This window comes from Pleurodeles waltl, chromosome 12, assembly GCF_031143425.1.
Source record: "Pleurodeles waltl isolate 20211129_DDA chromosome 12, aPleWal1.hap1.20221129, whole genome shotgun sequence".
Classification (NCBI taxonomy): domain Eukaryota; kingdom Metazoa; phylum Chordata; class Amphibia; order Caudata; family Salamandridae; genus Pleurodeles; species Pleurodeles waltl.
The window spans coordinates 699,537,754-699,565,447 of record NC_090451.1 but is presented as its reverse complement, the minus strand read 5'-3'; the positions used below and the strand labels follow the sequence as shown (position 1 = coordinate 699,565,447).

The window sequence follows — 27,694 nt, the reverse complement described above, 5'->3', positions numbered from 1 at the left end:
TGTGCTTTCTAGTGTCAGCGACAAAGCCTGCTCTGGGTGGAGGTGTTTCACACCTCCCCCCGGCAGGAACTGCAACACTTGGTGGTGAGCCTCAAAGGCTCCTGCCTCTTGGGTAGTGGAACTAGTGGAGATGCCTGCTCCCTGGACCAAGCCCCACATTTGATGGCCGGTCCGGCTGGAAAATTAGTAAACACCAGGACAAGTGTACATTTGAGCTGGAACCACACCTAGGGTGCCCAGAGTTGAGGTGAAACCCCCTCCCCACCTGCCCCTGAAAGAATCCTCCATCTTGTTTTGGAAGGTGATAGCCAATAGGGATAGGAATGAGACTCCCTCTACAAAGGGAGTGGGCACAGGAAGGGTGTAACCACCCTCCGGGCCAGTGCCATTGGCTACTGCCCTTTGATCCCAGTAATGCCCCTACATTTAGTATTAAGGAGAACCCCTGAACCTTGCTCTACAGATTCCTGGTGACCTGAAAAGAAGAAGGACTGAGGAGCTGCACGAGCAGAGAAGACTCCAGATGACAATTGAGTTGGCCCCAGTCCTACTGGCCTGTCTGCAGCTTCAAGACTCCTGCTACAAGAAGATAACTCGTCCTGCAGGACCAGTGACCTCTACAAACACCCCCAGAGGACTACCTGCCTACTCACGGACCAAGATCTCCAGAGCACAGTGGCCCTGTCCAAAAAGAAACCTGCAGGAAGTACTCTAGAACTGCCCCAGATTTGTGAGTCCTGGCCACTCTACACCCAACGTCCACGGCCTGAGTCCAGGTGGGCAACTGGACCAGAGAGACAGAGAGAGTCTCCAGGCGTTTCCAACCTCGAGTCCACCCTGGGTTGACCCCTTCTGACCAACACGAGGACGCCTGCAGCCTAAATCCAGAGCCCCTCCCCCCCCCATGTGACTGGATCTGGTGAAGATTTCCCGAGGCCTAAAGGTAACCCTGCATCTGCAGCCTCCTGGCATTGGGGAACCAAACCAACAATTCAGCAAAGTCCAGTGGATTCTTTACTTAACTACCCAGGAGGCTATTAGCAGTCCCGCAATCAACTTCAGTAACGTTTTGCCATGAAGAAGTAGGCCTGAGATGCATATCCAACTACATAAAGCTCCAACCCATATTACTATGGATAAAAATCTGGTCATTTATGTAGAACGGTGATACAGGATTGCCTCTTATTATCACGTCCATTGGACATACCTTGGCTCCGATATGTCCACTCCTCTCGTCTTTTTTTAGGACTAGGGGAGTTCTTTCTCAAGCCGGACCTTCTCACAAAGCGGGATATTAATAAGGTAAAGGAAATATATTGGCAGAAAATGTATGACTTAAAGCCGAATCTGGCTACAGATAGAATTCAGGTGAGGAATCAGACACAGCAATCACACCCAGTGTTATATTTGACTACTACCAGTCTTGAGCGACATAGGTTCTTACTTACCAGGCTATGCCTGAATACATTACACTACTTGGTAGCATTTCCCACCCGCGGAACTTGGTTTAAGAATCTTCCACCGTGTTGCTGCGATGGAAAAACATCCCAAAGTACCTTGCACTTTATACTCTTCTGCACTTTTTATGATCTCCCAAGAAAAAGGTTTTTACGTCCGTTATTTTTATCTAACAGTATTAGAACCACCCAGCTTGCTTACTTTTATTTACATAACTTGGGAAACGTAGACATAATACAGGCTGTGACAAAATTATATCTGCTGCTTTTGGAATTGGAAATATGTATTAATAATGCTTTTATTAATTTAATGATCATGAAATTTGTATGTTTGTATATATTGGATGTCTTTTATGGTCTATTTTGTACCGAATAAAGTAAATTGATGGTGAACTACCCAGCAGTTGGTTTTCTTCAGTCTACTCCCTGGACCATGCCTGCAGCATCTTTGTGACCCCCGGGTTTTCCTCACTGAAAAGCACTGGGCGCCTGATGCTGTGTTTGCACCCTGCACCCAGCTGCACCTGTGCCGCGGAGAGGGTGTGTTTGGTGCTGACCTGTGGCCCCCCTGGTGCTGATATAAACCCCCCCCCTAGGTCTGTGCCATGAAGTCGTGGGTACTTACCTGTCAGTTCTATCTCTCTGAGTGCCCCCTGTCTCAATAGGATTCCATTGGGCGTTGGACCCCAACTTTAACCTCTGTACCTGGTCGAACCTGTGTTGCTGGTAGTGCACCTTTGGTGTCTTCTTTAACTTTGCCTAGTGGACAATTTAATCCCATGAGACGGGGATTGTAAGCAGAGTACTTACCTGAAAACTGTGTTGTTACATTTCCTTGCCTAGGACTGCATTGCTTTCTATGAGAAATTGCACTATTTTTGAAATTGAAAGGTATTACTCACCTGTATGCTATTGTACCTGTGAATTCTTAACAAAGTGCATTTGATACTTGAAAGTGACACATTCTTGAAACTGTACTTACCTGCAACAAAACTCGTTTTTGTTTCAAGAAATAAAGTAAAAAATATATATTTGATGCATAAAACATTGGCATGGAGTTTGTAATTGAGTGTGTGCCTCATTTATTGTCTGTGTGTGCGCGCGGAGCAAATGCTTAGCACTACCCTCTGATAAGCCTAACTGCTTGACCACGCTACCACAAAAGAGAGCATTATTATTATCTACTTTAACCTCTGTAAAGCCTCTGGAGATCCAATATATACAGAGCCAGCTTCCTACACCAGCCCTTTAACAAGGATTCTGGTGGTGCTGAACCTGTAGTCTGATAGAGACTTCTAGTTGCAGATTCCTTACCCTTTGAATTTCCCTAGCCATCAGTTTGGATCCGGAGATTTTTCTTGAGCAGCATCCCTGCGCGTAGTTAGGTGGAGTTGATCATCTCTACGTCCGTCGCTGGCATCGTTCGTTCCATATATGACGCCGTGAGTTGTATACAAGTGCCACCCCAGTGTTTTCTTTCTGCACCAGCCAGCGCTGATCCGAAGACAGCTACCCCTCAGTCATATTTTAACTGGTCCTTTCTGACTTTTTTCAGGTCTTTCTTCGATTTGTGAAACTCCTGGAGCGTCTTGGATGTCCTCTAGGAAGACTGGGTTCAAGCCGTGTGGGTCCTGTCATCGGGCGATGTTGGTGACTGATCTGTACCTCATGTGCCTTTGGTGTCTTAAGGCAGACAACAACCTGGAGTTGTGGTTCAAGTGCTGGGTCATGAATCCGAAGGGTTTGAGAGATCGGTCCTTAAAGATGATGGCGGCCCGGCTCTCCGCTCTGCATAAGTCCCAATCTCAGTCAAGAGAAAGGTTTCGGGATTGGTAGCTGAAACCCCTATTTCCTTCGTCCCACTCTAAGTCCTTAGGACGTTCGGGTAAGTTGAGGCATGAGAAGAAGTCAAAAAAGGCCAAACGTTCTTCGACTTCACCTTGGCTGACAAGGGGGAGGGAGCATTGTCGCTCGATGAGTCCATCTGAGCAACCTCGGTGTGTGCCGACTTTGCTCTTCTCAGAGTTTCTGGGAGCTTGAGCAACCCCTGTCTAACTGTAGGAATTTTAAGAGGCCATGTGCCTCATCTTTGGGGAGTCTGACTCCATTGGCACGCCTTTGGCCCTCTGAGTCAGAAGTCACCCCTTCGGGTTCCATGCTGGCAGTCTGGCCTCGGCTCTGAGAGGGGGCCCATGGATCCATTCCTGGATCTGATATGATGCTGGTTGTACCACCTTGACCTTCCCGACATGTGCGGCCCCCATTCTCATTGCTGACTCCAACATGAAGTTCGATGGGCATCGTATGACTCTGGCAGGTGTCTTGACCCCTATGTCTGATCCTGAGCAGTATTATTATGGGCTGGGGTATGGTGAGGAAGGGGAGGGGTTGCTGGACCCTTTACAATACCAGTTCCAAGACCCCTTGGACTGGCTTGTGGAACTGGGTGAAGGCAGTGGCTTGGATACCTTCCCAGATACCTGCATGCTCTCTCCCACTACCGTTCCTATGGAGGTGGGTGCTTCAATCTCCATGGTGGTGCGTCCTGGACCTTGTGCTGCCTTCAGTGGCAGTGAGGACTAACCTCCTGACAGAGGTGCCTTCAACCTGAGGTTTCATCCTCTGATCCCCTGCTTCCCTTTAATGAAGCCCTCACTTGTGTCCTTCTGGGTGCTTGGTCCAAACCTAGCACAGGGGCTCCTGTGAACAGAACTATTGCTTGCTGCCATCACCCAGCCCTGGGTGAACCAGGTGTCCTAATGCACCATCCCACCCCTGAGAGCTTGGTTATCCAAGCATCCACTTCTCAGGGCACTTTCCCTTCTGCACCCCAGGATAGGAAATTCAAGATGCTTGACACACTTGGGAAGAAGATGTTTTCTTTCACCAGCCTGTCCTTTTGGGCCATTCTTCCCAGATGCCGTGGGATACGGTTGCTTTTTCAGGTCCCGGAGGAGGCCCAAGCTGTACTTTTCCAAGCAGGTGCTGGTGGGAGAGACGCAGCAAAGTTCACAACCTGCTGTGGACTGGATACAACCGACTCACTGGACAAGAAGTTTTCTTTTTCTTGCCTCCCTCCATAATCTTTTTCTATTGTACTTCCTTAATTTTATTTTTCTTATCACTCCTATTCCACTTCATCTTTCTTTCCTTGATTAATTTCCTCGCCTTGTCTAATTAAATCTGTGTCTGTGCCGGAGTGACGCCTTTATAGGTCCTGCGACATCATGTTTGGTGCGCACAGTTCCGATGATGCTTGTGGAGCCGACCAATGCCACTTAATAGTATGCTGGGGTACTGCTCAAGAAAGATCTCCAGATTCAGACTGGGAAAAACTCTGAGGTAAGGAGTCTGCAACTAGAATATGTCTCTACCAGATAATGCATTAACAAAGGTAAGTAACTTGTCCTTCCACTCATTATTTTTTGCCCTGTATAGTTATACAAATAAAAGTGCAAATGTATCCAAAAGTAGTGTCTATTTTAACAGAAATTTTTCATGCTATCTGTCAATGTGCTCTAAGACAGTGGTTCCCAACCTGTGGTCCGGGGACCCCTGGGGGCCCGTGAAGCCTTCTCAGGGGGTCCACGAGAGCCTAGAAAATTAAAAAATATTAGCAAATAATTACATATTAGGTCCCCAGCTTCCAGTAATGACTCAGGCAGGGGTCCCCGGATTCCCATGATGAGTCAGTGGGGGTCCCTGGGTTCCATTAATGTTAAAGTGGGGGTCCACAGAAATCAAAAGGTTGGGAACCACTGCTCTAAGATGCATCATCAGCTACATACCATCACTGAATGGTCGTGTCACCTTTGCAACACTTGTTTCCATGTGATGCTTAGATTATTCACATTCTCTATGATTTCCGTGATATACAAGTAATGGCAGCCCCCCTCTCGGAGATTTGTTCCAACACCACTACAGATATGGGTGCTGGGACGAAGGAAAAAAAAGAAAACCCTGCATGCTGCGGCCTGCATTCGTCTGCTGCTGTCCCGTAACCACAGTCTGTAGAGCCTTACTGGAAATAAACAATACAACAGCAAACAAGGCACTGATGGAGCCAGGTGAGGACAGTGCTTGCACAAATCCGAGAGTGGATTTGTCAGATGGCTCTGCTGCAGCATCACACAGCACAGCAGGCACTACTGCCATGGCAAGCTAAAGAGGTGATGGTTGTTTCTGTGAAAGAAGCCAGGCCAGTGTAGCGTTTCATAGCAAGAGGTCCAGCAGGTCCTATTTTATGACTGATGCATTTTAGTGCAGGTATGCTGACACCAACACTAAAAGGCGTTAGTCTAATGCTGATGTGTGGTATTTGGGAGAGCTGCTTAAATGTTTGTGTTTTCTTTCAGAAGGTTAAGACTACAAATCCCAGCATGCAAAGTACTGTTGGCAAAGAAGCCTGGAAGTCTGGTGCAGTCCCGCATAGCAGGTTTCACTTAAGAGCAGGACATACTTGCATGTTCTTCCTCTTCCAGCATTGTAAGTTGTCCCCACTGCGCAACTCAGTTTATTTGAATTTGCTAGAGCGCTTTAAACAAAGTGCTTCATAAGTGGTATGGTAGTGACAAAATTACAAGAAATTAAAACGGAAACAACAGAAAAGACGTCACCAGAAAAAACAGGGTGAATAGATGGTAAATAAAAATTAACCTGACTCAGAAAATCATGCAACATGAACCTCTTTAGAAAAGGAATGTGGCTGTTCTGGAATTGCTAGATTTCTTGCTAGGCCATGGAATCAAACTGGGACAGAATATAGAGTCGGCCTAAAAAAAATATATGAAGTGAATTAGGAAGATTTTTAAAAATTCCCCACGTTTGCAAGTAAGAGCAGTTTTGAATTTGTAAAGACTTGTTCTGTAGGTGTTTTGTAATGTATGGCAGAGTGCAGGCATCTGTGCTTGCTGCAAGGAGTAGCGTTGTGGGCCAGTCTACAGTAGTCCCAGCCCAGATGAAATGCGACAAGGTAATTATCAGATGCAGATTTCCTTCCCACCCCTTTTCTTTCTCAGGAAGTCGGTCCATCATTGTTGATTGCCCTTTCGTATGTGGATGCATATGATCCGGAACAGAGTACTCAACTTGGCCCAGTAGGGTTAATAAAGGTCTGGAATCCGATTGTGAGGTGAGCCAGAGAAATATGAAAACATTCTGACATCCCATATTGGGGACTGCAAATTCGAACTTGATGTGTATGTTTTTATCTGGTTTGATACCTTGCTGGACTTTGTGGGCCTAAGTGCAGTGAAATTGTACTTCAGGGAGGATTTTGACAGTATGTATAATACAGTAAAAGCAACACAAGATTTTGCAGTAAGGGAAAACACAAAGAATGAAAGAGAAAGACGAAAAAAGGCAATAAAGAGAGGAAAAGGCAAGTGCCAGAGAAAGAAAAAGAAAGCTGACAGATAAAAGAGAAAGAGAATGAAAGACAAAAGAAAGAGAAAAGGAGTAAATTAAATCAAGAGAGAAAGTAAATATAGAACAACAAGAAAGAGAGTAAAGAAAGATAGAAAGAGGAAGCCAAAAAAGAAAGCGCAAGATCAAAAGAGAAAGAACAGGAGAAAGAGAGAAGAAAGAAAGCGGGAGCTTGCGGAATAACAGACAGGTGATCACCCCGGCCCTGCCTACGTAGTGTGGCAGTTACCAAATCAAAAAATCGTCACCTTAAAATAAAAACAGGATTGGTTCTTGCAAGACCCCCATCACAGGGAACAGAAATATAACAGGAAGTCACATTTTTAGCCCAGGCTCTCATGGGAAATAATGGGGGTGGGGCCATGGGCTTGTCCTTCCGCTTTTATTGACGCGTGCTAGACCTCTGACAGGTGGAAGTCCAAAAGAAAAATACTGGCCACCTGTCCAAAAGAAAAATACTGGCCACTTGTGGTTTTAGGAGTGCAAGGGCCTGGACATGGTACTAAATAGGGCTATAAATACACTGGATCGTATTCAGTTGTAACATGACTTTTCTGTCTATTTACTTTATTTATCAAGGATAGTTAATGAGCTCTAGAACACATTTAAAAGTGTTTTCTATTTATATTTGCTGTTTCAAGTATGTACAGAAAAGGGCTAAAAATACAGGCTTTAGGTGGTAATCCTATTTGGAAGTCTAGCCTCGTTTGTTAGGACTGTGATGAAGATGGGTGAATGCCTGGGTAATTCACAACAATATTACAACATTTATGGAAATAATATTGCTGTGTTTCTGGCACAATCATCCACAGAAGTTACATGACCAGCAACAAGAATCTCTAGAAACCGCAGCTAATAAAAAGCATTAGCAAAGCCAATAGGTCTCGCCTATGCTAGAGCTGTTGGCTTTGCCAATGTGTTCAACTCACCAGCGTGGCTGATGTCCAGCATCGCTAAAAGTCAGTGGCATAGAGGAGAGTGGCACAGATTATTGTAGAGTGGAATGACGAAGAGTGGAATAGTGTTGTAGAGTGGAGGGGCATAGAGTGTTGTGTATTGGAGTGAACAGTAGTTTCAAGTAGAGTGGCTTAGAGTGCAGTGGTGCAGAGTGGAGTAGAGTACAGTGGTATAGAGTAGATTGCTTCGGAGTAGAGAAGTGGCTTAGAGTGGAGTGGTGAGAGTAATGGCATAAAGTAGTGTAGAGTACAGTGGCATAGGGTGCAGAATAGATTAGCGTGCCGCACAGTGGATTGGCATAGAGTGCAGCGGCATAGAGTGGAACGGTAAAGACTAGAGTGCATTGGCATAGAGTGCGGTGTTGCAGTGGCATAGATTGCAGTGGCATAGAGTGGAATTGTGCAGAGTACAGTGGGGTAGCCTAGACTGGAATGATGTAGAGAGCATGGGCAAAGAATGCAGTGGTGTAGAGTGGAGTGGTGCAGTGCCATAGAGTGGTATAAGGTTCAGCAGAAGAGAGTGCAGTGCTCTAGAGTAGTGTTGTTGAGTGCAGTGGTGTAGAGTGGCATAGACTACAGTGGTACAGAGCAGTGGTTTTGAGTAAAGAAGTGGCTTAGAGTGGAGTGGTGCAGGGTACAGTAGAGTGGTGTAGAGTAATAGAATATAGTGAAGTAGAGTACTGTGCATAGAGTACAGTGGTGCAGAATAGGTTAGCGTGCCGCACAGTTGATTGGCATAGAGTGCAGCGGCGTAGAGTGGAATGGTAATGACTAGAGTGCATTGGTGTACAGTGTATTTACATAGAGTGCAGTGGTGTAGAGTGCGGTGTTGCAATGGCGTAGAGTGGAATTGTGCAGAGTACAGTGGCGTAGCCTAGACCAGAATGTTTTAGAGAGCATGGGCAAAGAATGCAGTAGTGTAGAGTACGTTGGCATAGAGTAGAGTGTTGCAGAGTGCACCAGTCCAGTTCACTGTAAGCCTCTCTACTGTAGAGTGCTGTGGTGCATGGCGCAGTTGTATGGTGTAAAGTGGAGTGGTGCAGAGTGCAGTAGCGTGGAGTATGCATGGGGTGGTAGCACACTGCCATTACAAAGAATGCATTTTCAATTGAAATGACCATTACATTTGCACAGACTTAACAGTTTTACAAATAAACTATATAGCACACAAATGATAATGTGTGGAAATGGCATCAGTCCCTGTATTGATCATATTAAAGTATTTATTCCCAACACACTTCAGAATTAACAAAGAAAGTGTTTCATTTGTGCTTTTGTAATTCTGATATATTCTGAAATACTTGCACAGTTCATTTAAATGTTGTTGTGTTCTAGACAAAAACCCTTTCCAACCCCTGCCTACCCCTGTATCCAGCAAGAATGTCAAATAAATCCTCTTACTTTGACCTCCCAGAAAGAAAAGTAAACACCAAGTTCCCTCAGAAGAAAGCTTGACATTTGACCCTTGTCTTTGAATGCACACCAAATGTGACAGGATAAGAACAATATTTACAGCCCTGATTACAGAAAATTAGCACTCATGGAAAAATGCAAGGAGAGGTGGTGTGAAAATGATTTGCTCCTTGCGAGAGACGAAATTAACCAGGTCAGCCCAAGACAAAAAAAAGTCAGCAAATAGAAAGCCAGAAAACGTGAATTACAAACCACAAAGCCAATGGCAAGTAACAGGTAGAATGCATACCCCGGGAAGCTTTCTGAATGCCCCTGATCCCCAATGTCATTAACAAATCAGACAGCTGTGCTGTCTGGTATACTTTGACTTAAAAACGGGTATTACGAAGACTGCACCAGAAAGAACACAAAGCCATATCCACTGTGGTGAATGAACTGTCCTCCATCATCTGCTGTGTTGTATGTGAAGGACCATGTGACAGCAGTGGTCCCGCTCCAAAAGGCACAGGGACAGAACAAACGAAGAACTGAGGATTAAGGACTCATTTGAAGGAAACAGTGGTATGGCTACCTGAAATTCAATGTCAGTTGTCAAAAATGTTCATGTTGCATCATGAAACAAATCTTGAGTCTGCGGTCCCATACTGAGCCCACCTTGGATTCAACAAGCCTTGGAGTCAGGCAGCGGGGTCATTCCTCCAGTGGTTCTTAGCACTTTATTTTTCAAGAAAATAAAGTGTTGTTTTGAGTTCAATTTTTTGGGTGGGAGGGGCTAGTTTCCTATTTTAATTTTTTCAGGCATGCGTTTATGGTAGTTGATGGCCTCCAGTGTATAAATCTATGTGTTGATGCCAATTGCAGAGTAATACCAGGTACCGCAGTGCACTGATTGGCACCCCCATACCTTTTGGTGTTCTTGCTTTGTAATGGATCTGCATCACAGAGAACGCATTGTTGCAAGTGTGTGTATTGTGTGAGGCTTGAAACTTGTTTTGAGGAGTTACCTCATCTTGTCTGGGGACTGGAGCACCCGTTTCAAAAGGAAACCTGATCCAATAATCAGTATTTCTAAACCTGACATCTTGGGCCACGTCAGCCACCCATTAATGCACGCCTAGGCTCTCTTTTAACAAAGGTGGTTAACCCGACATGTTCAGTGTTGCGCAATGCAGGTGAACCAAGGCTATAACCAGGACCACTGGAAGTATGTGGTAGGAGATAGTCAAACTACCTGGCAGGGTTAAGTAAATTATGTGGCATAATGGTGCACATTGTGTAGGAGTATTACTTCTTCATTTTGTCATGTGTAAACTTGGTAACCCTGCCTGGGCGCTGGTTGCACCTCACTAGTACAATTTTAATACTCAAATATAGCATCAAGCAAAAAAAAGGTGGCCAGTGCAGCTCTGCAAAGGGCCTGTTACTGCATGGAAACACGGGTTCTTATACAGGAGTCAATCAATGACATCCTCACCTAGCTGCCTCCTATCACCACCTGTTCAATCACAGCCCCAGCTCTCCCTCGGGAGCCAATCGACGACTTCACCTGGCTGCCGCCCATCCAGCCCCCACCTGTTTCTTCTCGTTGCCGCCAAGGTCTCATGGAAGCCTTGGATTGGCCAGGAGACTGTCACATGCCCGGAATAGGCGTGGCTTGTAATTATGGGAGCGCTAATGATTGGTCCAGAGGTGGCCACATGACCCGATGCCGCCCAGACTGTGGATTTAAAAAGGGTCAGGCCAGCAGGTGTTTCAGGTGAGTTTCTTGGGCGTATAGTGAGATGGGCGGTTTTATTCGTTTTACCTTTAGAAGCTGTGTTTCTCTCTGCTAGTTGTCACCTATTTGTGTAGTTTTCATTATTAATAGTAGTGTTTAGTTTTATCTCTCACAGAAGGTTCTATGTGGTTTTGGAGTCTGTGGTTCTTTTCTAGTTGCAGAATTTGATGCTCGTATCCTCTCGAAGGAGCTCGGATGGAGGCTAAAGAGGGAGGTGAGTGGTCGAGGGGATCTTTATTTTATGTTCTTTGTAAACCTTCAGTTCTTTCCATCATCCGCCAGGAAGATGCTTTAATAGCAGGTCATGTTTCCTTTCAGAGGCCGTCATTGTTCACTCTGAAATTCTTCAGTTATTGTGTGGGTTTTTTTTTTTTTGTCTCCCTTCATTTGTTAATATTTCAAGTAAACGGTAACTTGTCCTGAACAAAATATTTAACCTGATGTTTTGTTTTTATGCGTTTCAGCCACGGACGTTTTCCGCTTTAGTAAAAATTACGGCTTTATATCGTGTTTCCTTAGAAAAGCGTGTCTTCATTGCAAACTGCTTCCCTTCACTTATTAAGGAAACTTCGTTTACTTAATACACGACTGTATTCTGGGAGTTGTAGTTCAATATAACTAACTGGAGTAACTAGTAAGGGAAGAACCGCTCTGGGGTAACTGAGTGCTGTAAACCTTATTAAACATGTTAATAGGTTAATTGTTCCTAAATTAATTTATACTTTTCAGATCCACAGTAGCTGTGACCCATCGCGAAGAAAGACTAAATCCCGGGGTGACCTGAAATGCAGACGATTGTAACAGTTTGCAATGCTTGTTGTTGGAACCGTTAAAGGTAGAAGACTATTTGGGCTTTACGGTTTGGGGGAGGGGGGGTAGTTTGTGGGGCTGTTGGTCCTTGAAATGAGTCGGTTTCATGGTTCTATCGTGCATTAATGCTGTTCGGTATTCTAGTTCGCCAGGTGATTCCTGAAGCCCATGTCCTGGCTCCAAGGTACCAATGTGAAGATTAACTTCAATTGGAGGTTGGTTTTCTTTTTGTTTTTTTAAAGGTTATTTATAGAAGTGAGGTGACTGTTTGCAGCGCTGGGACTGCAGTTCAGGACGTGGGAGGGGCCTCTCAAAGGTGAGCAACGTTTGTTACGAATTTGGAAAGATGGTGACCCCGGTTTTTCGCAGCTGTTGGTGGTCACTCTGTCTCCAGCGCCTTTCGCCTACTGAGCTCGGTTTTAGGGTCTTGTAACAATATTTCTCGTTGTGGTGTTCTGTTCATCTATGTGCCATTACAAGGTACTGCAGTTGCAGGGTGTTGTTGGAGGGGGTACGCTTCTGTTTGAGAGGGTGGTCTAGGTTGTTTGTAAACTACATGTTTCTAGTTCACAGCAGGGCCTGCTCTGCAGTATGTAGTTTTCTTTCCATGCAGGTTTGTAGTTCGTTCTCTCCTGGAACTTATCATATCGGTGAGTACAGTCTCCCTTTGCAAGGGGTGGGATTTGCATTGGTGTGTGTTTTTTTTTTTTTTTTTTTTTTTTTTGCCCACTAGCGTATGTGATCCACTCAAAGGTGGTATCAGTGTGTTGGGCCCAGCCGTGGCTCTGACGTCTGATGGGCATTTGCATGTTTTCAGATTTGGACAGAAGTGAAATTCTGCCTTGATTTGCTAGTGACGCCACCATTGACAGTTCTGCTTCGAAGGGGTCCTGTCTTGCCCTGAACTTTATTTAACTTTATTCTTCTTCTCTTTTAGGTGGTCGCAGAGCTGCAGTATAACAAGCTGGCACCTCGTGGTGGTCTCTGCGTTGCCAGTTTCAAGCCTTTCACTTTCTTTGGCAGCCAGTCTCTTGATACAAGTCCTGGGCATGGAGTACTTACCTGGTTCTTTAGTGGGTCTTGTCTGCAGACATTACACCTTAAGTGATCACTCCTCAGCAGCTGGTGATGAATTAGCAAGCTGTCTTCGTCTTTGTGATTAGTTTCTGCTGTGGCCCCTGTGGCTTGTGCGGAGTATCCACAAAATGAGTGCGCTCAAGAATTTAGTTTCTCCAAATGAAATAGTTCAGCAAAACCTAGCAATTGTACTGAGACAGTTTCTCTAGATCTAGGATCTGAATTCTCCAGGCTTTAGCCAGCTTTGTTGAATTGCTGCCCTTGGGGTTGTCCTCGCAGAGCACGTACAGGAAAGAAGGAGCGGGCTGCATTAAAATGTAGTGTAGTTCTGAGTAATCTGGCAATGCTGGTGCATGTGGTCATAAGTAACTCTAGAAGGCTTCTCTTCTAGACTTCAGTGTGGCTCTCTGCAACCAGACTCCATGAACGCAGATAGGACACCCACAGAAGTAATCTACAGTAACTGCACACACAGGGATGCAAGAGGAATTGGGGTAGGGGGGTATTTAAAACTGGAAAGAATCCTAACTGCAGCACCTCTGCCTTGTCGTTAGTGCACTTCATCACAGCGGTGTGATTAGGTTAAACTGCGGCTTTCCAGAAAATGTTTCTGCAGTCATTTCATCTGTACTAGCGTGCCCCCCCCCCCCCCCCCCATTGTTTGCCATGGGCTCAGCTGGCTCTTATAGTGTATTCTTAAGCACCCCCTGCCCCAACCAATCATATAAATGAACCTGCTCATGACCACTTTATCCATTAAGGGTGTTGAGAAGCCAAATAGCCCAACATCTTAAAGTACTGTCTTCCACAAACTACAAACCTTTCTAGGTCAAAACCAGACCACTTTCAGCTCTTCACTTCTCGAGGCTAGAACATCACTCTTGAATTAACATGAATGAGAACTTCTACCTTCTGGCTGAAGGATGAACCTGCCCACACAAGGAAACTGTTCAGTCTACCTGTCATTATGCTCTTGCTTTCACCAGGGAATCTGATGCCAACCTAACTGCCACCCTTGTGAGCAAGCCAGCCCCACTGAGGAACGCTTCCCCACCATACCCTATGATGTGTGATAGTTCATAGTATGGATTCCTCTGTCTCGACTTGTTTCATTAGGTATTGTTCAAAAAACATCTTTCTTTGGCTCTTTTTGCAAACCTCGTGTGAGAAATTGGGTTGTTGGTTGACAAGGGTGTGGGCCGTGGTCAAGCAACAGCCACAATCCTTTGCAGGGTGAACCACAAAGTTACTTACTTAACCCTGGGTAGCTTAGCACAAAAAAGCAGTCTGGCTAAACTTGGAGGCAATGTGGTAACTGGTTATGGGGAACACACCAACAGTGGCAACACGATAATATAAGTCCCAAACCAATTTACAAAATTAATACATGATTTGACACAACCCTGATAATTCAATTAGTAGAACTAGAATTATTTTTTTCTTTTTCTTCCAAATAGCTAGTCCTCCATTGCAGAAAAAGGCCACCTAGGCACTTTTACAACCCAACCAAGGTTCCAAGAGTGGAGGGAGACTTTTTTTTTTTTCTTTTTTTTTTTTTTTCCTGTAGCTTTGAACAGAAGACAGCTAAACTTGCCTTTGGAGTCACTTCTGAGTACAGATGGTGATGCAGGGCCTTTATTCTTGGTGACACCCTATGCTCAATTTGGGCAGCATTGTTAGAACTCCAACCAACATGCATTAGTGCTGTTGAGGGCCGTGGAAGTTGTGCAGTTCAGTCATTATCATCTTATTTATATTTTGCCTTGCCCTTAAGTGCAAGCTCTGAACTTCATCACCACCTGAAGCTGACCTCCTAACCAGGGTAAGATGCAAATTTCACACTGCAAAGGACTGATCCTAATGGCCTATCCTGTAAGCGCTGATCTGCAGGAATTATATTTTGACATTCACTTCCAAAGCTAAGGCCAGAATGTTTCAACTTCTTATAAAAGGAATCCGAGATTAAGACTACGAGGCATTTGGGTTGGGGTAGGTGGCAGTGATGGTGAGACTAGATTATCCAACAATCATGCTGACAGGTTAAAATACATTATACAAGGGTAGGGTGCATGAGAGGGACTTAAGGGGAAGTAGAAAGGGAGAGGAATGTGAATTAGTAGGGAGACTTTAGTGAGGGGGGAAATGGTCCTGAATAGTAAGCGCAGGTTGCTGGATACGAATGTAGCTTAAGTTGGACGTTGTTTTGGTGATCGGTCAATTCAGTAAGTGTGTGAGGGGTTGCAAGACACTAGCCTCCTGCCATCCCATGCTGTTGTAGGTCTGCTAGCAACACTTCCTCTTTTTCCTATCCTTTTGTATCTCCATTTTCTCTACTTTATTTCTTACTTTTATTTCTATTATGGTATGACTAAATTAAAATAAAGTGGCTTTTATTTAAGCCTGACCTCAGCACTGCAGCCGGGCCCCATGTGGGCATCCATACATAAAACAGGGTGTCCCACTGGGTGAACCGGCTGTAGTGCTGATGTCAACAGAGAGGTGGCAGAGATTGGCGCCATCTGTCACCTCTCTCGAGAGCCTGGATTTTGGCACCCAAGGGCTGCTCAGAATGCCTCTATTCGGGCATCTCGCAGTGAAATCTCTCCTCTAGAGGAGAACCTTTTTAATTCCTGGACTAGCTGTTCTCTTTGACACTGGAAGGACTTATTGCTGGCACAGTATGCATAAATATTTAAGTCACTTTCACATCTGAAGATATTGGATTCTCCACTTGAGCTTTGTACCAATCTGTTCTTATCTATTGCAGATTCCCCAGCTTCAGAAGTGGCCATCCGTGTCAGTGCTGCACCAATCCCTGAAGCATAGATGGTCGTTGAGTTGCCTACATGTCTGCTTGGACCCCATCAAAATCAAGCTGCAGTATTAAAGGGTAAGTCATGGGTTTATGCGAACTGGCAATGCATGGCAGGGAAATCTGAGAAATCTTGGAAATCCAATTTTAAGGAATACACAATTCAAATTACATAAACTGAATTCAGTAACCAATGTAGGTTGAAGAGAATCTTACCAGTTTGGTTTACAGCAGAGTGGTGTAAACTTGTAAAGTGTTGGTCTTAGTTTGTCATGTTGGGTGCTTGAACATCTCGGGTGGCTGTAGCTGTCCTCACTCAAGTTCTTTTTATTTTCTTGTAGGTGACTCTCCTCCCACAGGAAGCCTCTTGGAGGAAATCTTTGATGGCCAGACCTTGTCTCACTTCAAAGCTTCACGTTATTGTAAAATAAAGTATTGAACTGAACTTCTGTGTCTGTGCTAATTTTGAGATGGGGAAGAGTGATCAAGGTTTCCTCGGAGGGGCTCTCCTGTGAGTTGATTGTCTGTAAATGGTATTTAGGACCGTTCCATGTCCCATTATCTTTAGAAGATGGAATATAGCACTTTCCTGTGATGGTTAGTGAGCTCATTTTACAAATTAGCTTGTCCCATAATTTTCTTCCAATGAAAGCTGACTGTTAGTGCTGTTTTTAGTGAGCGAGATTGTGGTCTTGAGCTCTGGAGTTTACAAGCTAAATTTCTTCTTTCAGTAAGCACCTATTAAAAAAAAAAAAGTGTGCAAGCTCAAGCTGGTAAATCAGTTTGTTGAAACCAAGTACCTTTTGCGCCCAAAACTGATTTAATTTACTCAGTTTTAAGTACATCAGATGCTGATGATGGTGAGCTGACATCTCTTACGAAGATAGGGTTTATGTCGGGAACTTGTTACCATGCAGTACTTTTGCATTGACTGCTTGATTCAAGCCAGGGCCTTGCTCTCGGCTGCCACCCGGCGAGAAGGTGTGCTTCAGCTAAACAATGTCCGCTTTAGTAATGCCCTCTGGGTTGTTGAACGCTGGCCTTCCAAGAGCTTAAAACATGACTTCCTGTAGCACACAACCTAATGTCTAGGGGCAGGTGCTCCTGTAAGCTTGGCTCCTTAACCCACACTGAACTCCACAATAAGAAGGTGGATAAAATCCCCCATATAACCCATGCCCAATTCCTCATGGTTGATATCAGGCAGTACCGTCTCACACCTAAAAGGCCACTTGTAGTGGGGCCATATTTACATAACCCCAAATCTCTCAGCAAAAAGTTGCCATGTAATACTTTTTGCTTCAGATTAATTGTTATTAATGGTCTGTATTGGATTGTAGCCTAAGCGACAGGAAAATTCGTTAATCTCTTAAGAGATCCTGCATCTTGGTAGAATTCTAGTTGCCGATGTCTTACCTTAGAATTTGTCCCAAGTGTCAGTTTGGAGTCAGTTTCCTTGAGCAGTACCCTTGTGTTAGGTGGCATTGTTCTGATGTGTCCATCGCTGGTGTCATGTGTTCCAGACTGGTCATGGGTCCTATATAGGTTCCACCCAAGCGTGCTGATCCAGAGAGCTACCCTCATTTGCTTTTTGACTTATTTTCTTTTTGGTGGGATTTTTTTTTATTTTAGTTTTCGCTCCTGGTGCGTCCACGGGGATCCTGTCATGGGACCATGTATGGGAAGGATTTACACCTCCATGTGCTTGCTGTGTTTGGAGCACAACCCAAAGTTGTGTGCAGAGTGCTGGGCCATGAACCTGAAAGTTTTGAGGGAGTGGTCCCTAAAGTGGTGGTGTGTAAGTCTGGGCACAGGAAGTCAAAGAAGCACAAGCATTTTTAAATTTGTCTGTTGGTTGATTTGGGAAGAGTGTGGACATTCTAGGCCTCTCTTCTCTGAGCCTATGGCATTTGGTTCTGACTTTGGCAGGGTCCTTGCTCCTTATGTCGTATCCCAACCCTTCCTCCTAAGGCAACAACCCTTGGACTGGCAGATGGACCTGGGTCAGTCTAGTGGTCTTGACATTGGCAGGCTTTCTCAAACCTATCATGGCTACGGAGGAGTGTGTGTGGTACTCCATGGTGGTGTGCAGGGCAGCTGAGGTCTTGGACCTCAAGCTTCCTTCTCTGGTGGTCGGGACCAACAACCTGAGTAGTGCTTCAGCCTGGGGCTTCCTCTTCTGAACCCCTCTTGCACTTCATCTTACTGATGTCCTGCTGGGGACATGGTCCTATTCCAGCACAGGGGCTCCTGTGAACAGGACAATTGGCTGCTGCCCATTCCAAATGACCCAGTGTTCCTGGTGTAACATCCTAGAGAGCTTGGTTATCCAAGTCTCAACATCCCAAGGCACGCATTCCATTTCACTACCCTGGCTAGGGAATCCAAGAGGCTGGGTGTAGGAAAATGCCACTGTTGGCATGGTTACCTCCCACATTTTGCTTAGTGTTGATGCCGACTTTGAAAGTGGTCTTGGGGCCCTGCTAACCAGGCCTCAGTATCCTTTCTTTAAAACTACTTTTGTTCCAAAATTGGCACAACCCTGGCAACTTGTCACTTGTAAAAGGTAGCCGAACTGCTAGTGTAGGACTTGCCACTTTCAGTCAAGTTCCAGAAGACTGCCATGCACCACTGAACTCCTAAGGACAGCGGTCCTGTCCACAAAGAAACAACCTTCAAGGACTCCAGCACCACTCCAGATGCGTGAGTCTTGACCATTCTGCTCCTGATGCCCATGTCCAGGTGGCCCAACCAGCCAGAGAGGATCCCGAGGTGATTGAGAGCAAGGGGCCACCCTGGGTTGACCTTCACTCCTCCACAATGCCTGCAGAAGGAATCCCAAGTCCCCCCCCCCTGCACAAAAACACCTGACTGCCAAAGACCCACTGCACCCGCAGCCCCTAGGCCTTGGAGAATCTGCCCCTACGTGCAGTAGTGTTGCGCAGGCGGTCCTCCTCCCTGTCCAGCCTGAGGTCTGCCCGAGACAACGACCTGGACCTCGCCTGCAGCCTCGGAGTGACCTCCGGGGTCCTCTTACAGACCAGCATTGAACACCTGACGTCCTGTTTGCACCCTGCACCTGCCTGCTGCTGAGGGTGTTTGGTGCCTACTTGTGGCCCCTTAAGTGCTATTCTAATCCAATCCCCCAGCCCAGTCTGCCCTTCAAGTCCTGGGTACTTATCTGCAGGCAGACCAGATTCAGAGTACGTGGAGCCCACGTTAAATTTGCTCATCTCTGACCTCTGCACCTGGCCGGCCCCGTGATGCTGGAGGTGGGTGTTTGGGGTTAACTTGAACCCCAACCGGTGGACTTCCTAAAACCCAGACACTGAAACTGTAAGTGTTGTCCTTACCTGTACACCGATGCAACTTTTCTTCCCCCTCAGGAACTTTCTGAAAATTGCGCTGTCCATTTTTAAAGCAGACTTTTGCCAATATTTCATGAACTGTATTACTTATCGATTTTAAAGTACTGATGATACATGTCTGAAATATAATCTTTTAAGGTACTTACCTGCAACTTGAATCTTGTGGTTCTAAAAAATTAAGAACTTATTTTTGATATGTAAAAACCATTGGTCTGGAGTTCAGTCATTGAGTGTGTGCTGCTGCTATTGTCTGTGTGTACAACAAATGCTTTGCAGTACCCTCTGATAAGCCTAACTGCTCGACCACACTACCACAAAAGAGCATTAGTATTATCTACTTTAGCCTCTTAATTTAGCCTCTGTCAAGTCTCTGGGGAACCCCTGGACTCTGTGCACACTATCTCACTTTGATATAGAGAGCCAGTTTCCTATTCTGGGCCAAATTGGAAGAAGCTGCATTGCACACTGGGAATACCACATTCCCTTTGGGCAGTTACACCCATGCTTTATGGGACACAGTTGTGCAGATGCTGCCACAGTTTCCAGAGGAGGGCCTGGCCAATCTCTCCCAAGCTGTTGCTGATGGAGAGACACAGTGAAGTTCACAATATAATTTGAGCTAGACACGACTGACTCACTAGGCAGATAGGTTGGATAGATGGTGAACTTACGGTGCCACACCTGGTTGAGGATGTCTGTTTTTTTTTGGGGGGGGGGGGGGGGGGGGAAGATGTCTTATCTTCCCTTTAAGACCTACCCTTAGGTGGCACATGTCTCCTTGGTATCAAAACAGACTTTTCACTTGAGTGCTTGAAGGAATCTCAAGCTATGGCCAGATCGTTGGGCCTCATGTCAGCCCCTCACCCCACCTCAGTCTTCTTCTCAACCCTTCTCGTGCCTACAGAAGGGGTGTCCCAACATGTCCCATCCCTTCCAGTTGCCATGCAAGCAGCCCAGCCTGGTTTTTTAATGCAAATTCGACTAATGTGCTCCGGGTTCCTGCTAACCAGCTCCCCAGTATCAGTGTTCCATTCCCAAATCAATACATCTGGTCACTTAATCCCCAAGTGACCAGGCCCTTTAACACCTCTAAGACCCCAGTAAATGGTACCCTAGGTACCTAGGGCATGGGTACTAAAGAGGGCCCCTCAGAGCTGTAGCTTAACTTGTGCCGCTCTCAGGGATCAGGTGCCAACCTAAAGCAGACTGTAATACTTGTTAGTCACCCATATAGCAGGCCTTCAGCCCCATGGCGCATTATATTATGAGCGAGGGCATATAGGCATGAGCAAGCATGCCCCTATTGTCTTTGTCGATTCTTAGACGGGAAGCCATTTTAAGTAAGTGTGTTGGCCATTGGTGTTTACAAGTTCCTCAGTTATATGATGGCTTCCTTGACCATAGGGATATTTGGTATCAGAGCCTTCTTAAAAAAACTAAATTCACTGCTTGTTGACTTTTTATGGGGGTCGGGCAGAAGGCGGATGGCCATGGCAATGCTCCAGAGGCCCACGATGGATGGAAGCATGGCCATCCCTGACTTTGAGGCCTCTAGTTCCAGCTCCACTGAATTAAATGTATTGCACCGCTGTTGTTTGCTTTACCTCCGCAGGTTAGGCTGCCCTATGTCCCCGAGATACCACTGCAATTTTTGATGGAGCTGCCCCACGGAGGGGACTCTCCTGCTGGGAGGAGGCTGGAGGACTTTATTCAAAGCAGATGCCCCCCTACCATTTGAGGACTTGCGCGCTAGTTATGACTTACCTCAAGGACATTTTCTCCTTCACAGAGTGCTCACAGGCGATTACTAGACACATGAGACATTTGGAGGGGTATACTGACCAGAGTACCTAAAGTATCTAGAAATGCAAAAATCAACTTTTATGTCTTAAATAGGGCTTATCTGATGCCGGGTAGACTTTTGCAGCATTTTGGCCTGGCGGAAGCCAAGTGCCTATGCTGTGGAGAAGAAGCAATGGAATTGTTTCATACCTTTTGGACCTACATGATCCTGATGGAATTCTGGGAATTCATAACTAGCACACTAACAGAGGATGGGCGGTGAGGTCTCCTGTGATCCCAGACACTGTTTACTTCCCACTCGACCAAGTTCAAGGTGTTCAACCAATTTCAGGACCTAGGACTTCTCCTAAAAGGAAGACAGCAAAGAACTGGAAGGCTTCGAGGGGGCTATTAAGGCACGGCCTGGATGCATGATTTGCTGAAATGGGTGAGGATGGAGAATTGGTGAGACTTTGGGATTTTAGGCAGGGCCTGGGTCTAGGAAAGTACCCTCTTTCTGGCATGGTTACCCCCACTTTTTGTCTGTCAGTATGTTTTGACTGTTGACTAGGATCCTGCTAACCAGGACCCCATTGGACTATGCTCCCTTTTGAAAAAGGTGTTACATGGCTTGGGAGGGGTAGCCACCCAAGCAACTGGTATGCTTTGAAGGGCACATTTGGTGCCCTTCTTGTATAAACCAGTCTGCACCAGTTCAAGGACCTCCAGTCTCTGCTCTGGCACAAAACGGAACAATGGAAAGGGGAGTAACCACTCCCCTGTCCATCACCACCTCAGGGGTGGTACCCAGAGCTCCACCAGAGGGTCCCTTGATTCCTCTGCATCGTTTACTTCGACTTCTGGCCACTGGAACTGCATGTGAACCCTCCAGAAACCATCAATCTGCATCCACGATGAAGACTCTGCTTGCAACATTCTTTCTATGGCTCCTTCCAGCTTCTGCAACATTTCACTGGCTGTGCATCCTCTGAGGGCGTTAAGTCTTCAGTCTGCACGAGAACGAAGAAGAAATCTCCCTTGGAGTGAAGGAGTCACTCCACTGAATCTGCAGGCACCAACTGCAATAACGACTGCGTGGGTCTCCTCTCCTCCTGAGCTGCTTGGATCCTAGATATGCCTTGGCTGCCCATCCACAGCTACCTCTAGAGTGCCTGGCTTCTAGACACCGCCTACACTAATAGGGTATACCAGGACCTGGTGTAAGTACCTTGGGTACCTACCACACACCAGGGCAGTTTCCTACACTGGGCTTGACTGAGGGGGCGCTGCCCTGGAGTACCATGGTGTGTGCCTTGGAGCATCTGGAGGAAACACTGCTTAGTGACACGCCCTCTCCGTGAGGCCAGTGGGGTACTAGGCTTTCAGCATGTCAAAGCCGAACGCTTGTCCCTCCCTCTGGCTCCTACACTTCTTAGGAGTGCTGTAGGAAAGTCCTCCTTTTTGCCCTGATCACCCCCAAACATTTTGCACAGGTACTGGTGGTTACTGACTCTTGGCTGTGCCCTGGGTACTGCTTACCAGTCCCAGGGCTCTGTGTAAAGTGGATATGCTAATTATAATTGCCAAATTAACCTACCTATAAGTCCCTAGTATATGGTAGGGCATGGAGGTTTAGGGACCCCAGCATAGGTAGTGCCCCCATAGGTGCACTGCTGAGGTGCCCAGTTTAATTTTAAAGGCAGGCCTGCCTTGCTGGCTGCTTTTAAATTAAAGTTGCATGCCCTTTGGACTTAAAAGTAGTTCCAAAGTCTTAAGCTACCTTATTTTTACATAAGTCACCCCTAAGGGGTGCCCTATGTACCCCTAGGGCTCGGTGCCATGTAACTATAAGCAGGGACCTTATAAAAATAGTTTTATAAGCCCTGGTGAGGTAAAACAGCCAAATTTGTTTTTCCCTCATTGTAGTGAATGGCCTCCATAGGCTAGAATGGGGAGATTTTATTTTAAAAAATCCCCTTAACAGATACAAGAAGTTTGGTATCAAATTAATTGTTATAATAAATCCCACAACTTCTAGTTGTGGGGTTTAATATAACTTGTTCAGGTAAAGAGTTTTAAACTTTATCTGAAAAGTTGCCAACTTCAGCCCTGCAGTGTTTTTGCTGCTTTGCTCTGATTGACCAGCCTCTGGCAGCCTGGCCAGGCTACCTTGATGAGGTGTGAAGTGGCCTGGCTCAACACTGAGGTGTGCCTGGGGGAGGAGCAGATGGGGAAGCAGGAAGGGGGAGGGCTGCCAAACTGGACTTTAAAAGCAGGGAAGGACATTTGGAGCAACCCAGCAACACCCTCACATCCTGCAAACCCTGACAATTGGGTGCCCCCTTGATTAGATTGGGAGAGGGCAGGAGAGAGGGGTGTGTTTTAGGATTTTTAGGCACACCAGTGGGTGGGCTCAGCCAGATGTTACCTCCAAAAATCACTTTCCGCCATGATAGATTTTTGAGGAATGTTGCTCCCTGGGATTAATTTTTGCCACACTTCCCAGGAAGTGGTCATCAGAGGGGGAAGGACCCTGCCCCTGATTGGAGAACCAGGACCCCCCTGTTTTTCACCCAGGAGCAAGGATAAAACTGGCAGACCAGCCCCCACACCTCAGATTCCAACAAGGATGAACTACAGAAAAAGGACTGCCCTGCTGGACCCCTGGCCTGTACCTGGACACTGCACTCTGGAGGACTGCACCAGCTGCACACTTGTGCTTCACCACAAGAAGGACTTTGCCTGGCTTCAACTGGCTCAAGGAGGGACTCCCTGTTTGCTACAGGTGAAAAATTGCTAACCAGAGTCCCCTCCACCAACTCCTGAAGAAACAACCAGCTGACCACTGTCCAGTGGACAAAAAATAGTTTGCGCCAGGTGCATTCTGGGAGTTGTAATCTGCACCCTCAAGGAGCATCTCAGAGCTTCTGGAACCTTGGGGTGAACTGTGGACCTCAAAAGAACATCTGGAAGAATCTCCAGAAGTTTGGTGAACATTTGGAAAAAAACTCCATGAAGGGACTGACCTGCCGCAGCAACTCTAGCCAGCTTGCCTCAACCGCGACCCGGCCTGACCTGCAGGTTCGTCCCGGTGAAGAAAATCTAAAAAAAAGTGACTAAGTCCGAACGTAGGAGGTTGACTGGGATCTCCCAGGCAGTGTATCCGAAGAGGGCTCCAAGGACGTCGGATCAAGATTCAGGTTTGGCCCGGTCGAAGGATTTTCACCTCGAAAAATGATTAAGTCCAAAGGTAAAAAATCTTCACCGAGGGCCCCCTGTGACGCGTATCCGAGGAAGAGTTCCAGGAGGTCGGATTGGACTGGCAGATTCATCCAGCTGAAGAAAATCTTCAGAAAAACGACTAAGTCTGAAGGTAAACTTTGGACCGAGGCCTCCCGCGGGCTGTAGCTGAGCCAGGCTCCATCGCTGTTGGCCGTAAACTTTTACTTTGCCCCAGTCGAGGTGCGACCAGATTGGCGCTTTTTGTTTCTATGCGCTAGAAAGCATTAATTCTTTAAGAATTCATATTTCCGGTTCCCCTTATCGAATTGTATTCGTTTTGGTGTCATTTTAAAGCAAAAAATATGTCCTATTTTTATAAATTGATTTAGGATTTTTAAACTGTTTCCTGTGTTTTATTTTATTACTGTTTTGTGATATTTGAATGCTTTAGGCTTTGTCTCCTAAGTTAAGCCTTGTCGCTCGTTGCCAAGCTACCAAGGGTTGAGCTAGGTTTAATTTTACTGAGACCTAAGTGGAGGTTAGTGGCCTATTGCTAAGTGTAGGTACTTATCTGCCCTTACCAATAACCCATTTTCCAACAAGTGCTTTTGAGGTAAGGGCGTGGGGCCTCCCTGGGGCCACCTAACACAGCGGTAGACACCCACTACTTCCGAGTGCTTGGTCGCTTTGGAGCATGAGGAGGGAGGGACGGACGGGGCAAGGCACACTAGGCAAGAGCATGCCAGCTTTGGGGTAGCATGGGTCGAGGAGACATGCCGTTGTTGTGACTACATGGGCAATGGTTGTACTGAAAAACTGAGTCACTGTTTGAATTAAGTGCATTTGCGCATCGGTATAAGGTACTGCCATTAGGACAACGACCCCTATAATAATGTTTTCATATGGCTGGGGCTCCCAGCATGTTCTTTGTGTGCATTTGAAACCTTTTTGCATTTAAAATGTTATTAAAAACAAAAGCCTGTCCGTGCTAGGGTGTTAAACACCCCTTCCCACAGGATGACCTTCATTCCAAGGCAGGAGCTTCAAAGAAGCCCACCGCCTTTAGTATGCAGATCTGGCTTTCCTCAGAAAGAAAAGCCAACCCCCCGCCTCTGGGCCTATTTGGCACCTGGACAGGTGGGAAAATTAGCTAAGCAGGAGGGAGCCTGTTACCCTCCCCTAGGGTGGCCAGCCTGAAGTGGATGCAACTTTCAGAAATTCTGCCATCTTACGTGTGGTGGACTTTGGGAACTGTGGTTAGCGTGATGCCAACTCCCCACAGGAAGTGGTCATCTAGGGGGTGTAGTGACCACAAGGTTAAGTAGCCCATTGCCTACTACCGTTCACTCCCCTTAACTCGCCGTACGAAGCCTGCTGAGCCCAAGAACCGAGGATCACGACTGACTTGGCACCAACCCTGACAGCCTGCCTGTTGTACCTGACATCAAGGAGCAACTGACGTGTCCTGCCATTGCAGCTTCCAATAAACCAGGAAGAGCTGCCAGTGCTTTGCATATTGCCAAGAAGGACTCCCTTGGAGATGAGGAGCTGCTCCCCTGCAACTGCAGGCACCGCTTATAACGTCCACCACTCTTCCCCATTTGCCATCTGGTCCTCCGAGGGATCAACATATCAGGAGAGGACTGTTTGAAGCCCAGTAGTTCATCCCTGCCATTTCACCAAAGTCTTTAGAAGCTGACCCCACCTGGAGGCTCCCTGCACTTATTGGTTGTTGTAAGGAGTATAGTACCCAGGTATGCTTGTTGGTGGTCCAATCCAGACACCGCTCCAAAGCAGAACTACTGTTGAGGTACATTATGATCCACAAGGCCATTCATGAGTGGCCCCCCTACCTTGGTTCCCCTTCTCACCACATCACCAAGACACAGAGCAAGTCCTGACCACAACGCCTCAAAGCACCCAAGGCCCGCAGCCAGAGTCAATGGTGCCCATGGGGTCCTGTGACCCTATGGAGCTGAGCACATCCCTGGGTTTGGCCAACCTGGACTTCCAGTTGCTGCCTGCAGCCTCTTTCTGCAGGCCCGTCTCCAACCGCAAGTAACTCCAGGACCGGAACTGACACCAAGAGACATCATTGCACCCGAGCCCCACTGCCTGAGGAGGAATGGACCAACGGTATCCCCATGAACCTCAAGGGTCGAGCCCCACCTTGGGTTCCCCCAGACTGATCTTCCAGCCCTAGCTTGTAGTAAGTTTGTGACCGGGTCATTTCACTTTGAAGTGAATGGGACACCCGGCGCTGTAACACACCTCTGCACCCGAACACCGCAGTGGCTCCCAAGGTGACCTTTTGGTGTGGCCTTGAACCCTGCCCCATACTCTCCTCATGCTTTGGAGAACACTCCTGTAAGTCGCTGTGAAGTGTCTGAATGCAGTACATGTTTTTCCCCCATAGGATAAAATTACCGCACTCAAAAATTGCGTTGTCAATTTTTGAAAACTCTAAAAAGCTGTATCTCGACAAGTACTCACCTGATCCCGGTGAGCTTGGTATCCAAATTTATATGAAATTGTTATTTTTACAAATTGGTGTTGGGTATTTTATTGAGAGTCTCACTTACTGTACGTGTGTCTTACGTGCTTAGCACTACTATAGGAAGCTGGCACTCTATATAGTGCACTAAAATGAAGCACACTGTGCAGAGTTCACTGGATCCCCAATTGGTTTGCAAATCAAAAGTATATTGGACTAATGCTGTATTTTATGGTAGTGTGGATGATCAGTTATACTTGGAGGGTACTGCTAAGCATTTGCTGTACTCAGAGGCAATAAATGAGTCACACTTGTTGTGAAATGTGAAAAGACTCCCGTTATAGTAATGAGACTGGTAGATTTGGGTGGCAGCACCACCAAGCGTGGGGGACGAAGTCTGATCCTGTGTCATGTGACAACTCTCGGCCCTTCCAGCCAAGTAGCGCAACTTCACCAGTACTCGAGTCGAGGTGATTTGTGGCAGCCCTTTGCATGATGACTCAGGAAAACTGGTGGAACAGATCTTACCCCATTCTCTGTTACATTTGTCTCACACAGGCAAAAACAACAGAAGCAGCAATAGGTTCAATAAGAAAAAAGTGATAAAATGCCATGTATCTAGAAGAAAGGGCACAAGTTTGCAGACCTAGGCTTAATGTACTCCTGTGTTAGCTAAAGCAACCTTATAATACAAAGAATAAATACTTGACCAATTTAGAAAACAAAATCTTTTTATATATATTTCAAACCCAAGAACATCTTAATCAAGTAAGTAGACTTTTAAGCATAAATACCGTGCAGTTTCAGAAATCAACACTTAGTGCAATTTTCAGAGTTATTACAATGTTATCCTATGGAGGGACAACAATGTTAAACAAACAATTGGTTTACGAAGACTTGCGGGCCCAATCTCATAGAGCAAAGGTATGTACTGAACATTGAACAAAACTACACCAGCATGTCACACTGGCCAGCACTGGGGTGGCTGGGTGCAGTGAGGCGTGAGGTGCCCAGTGGTTCTCTATGGGAGTTGGACCTCGTGGCAAACAGGCTGCAGGCTCTGGCTAGGAAGCCAGTCGGGGACAACAAGCAGGAAGGTAGT

At 46.3% G+C, this 27,694-nt stretch overlaps 1 long non-coding RNA gene across 1 annotated transcript; it reads left to right on the top strand.

Moving 5' to 3' along the window:
• The first annotated feature begins 10,969 nt into the window (after positions 1-10,969).
• Positions 10,970-16,169, top strand: LOC138266897 (uncharacterized). Its single transcript, XR_011199749.1, has 5 exons — positions 10,970-11,241; positions 11,757-11,862; positions 11,982-12,487; positions 15,682-15,804; positions 16,068-16,169. It is a non-coding gene; the product is annotated as an uncharacterized lncRNA (long non-coding RNA).
• Positions 16,170-27,694: the final 11,525 nt, after the last annotated feature.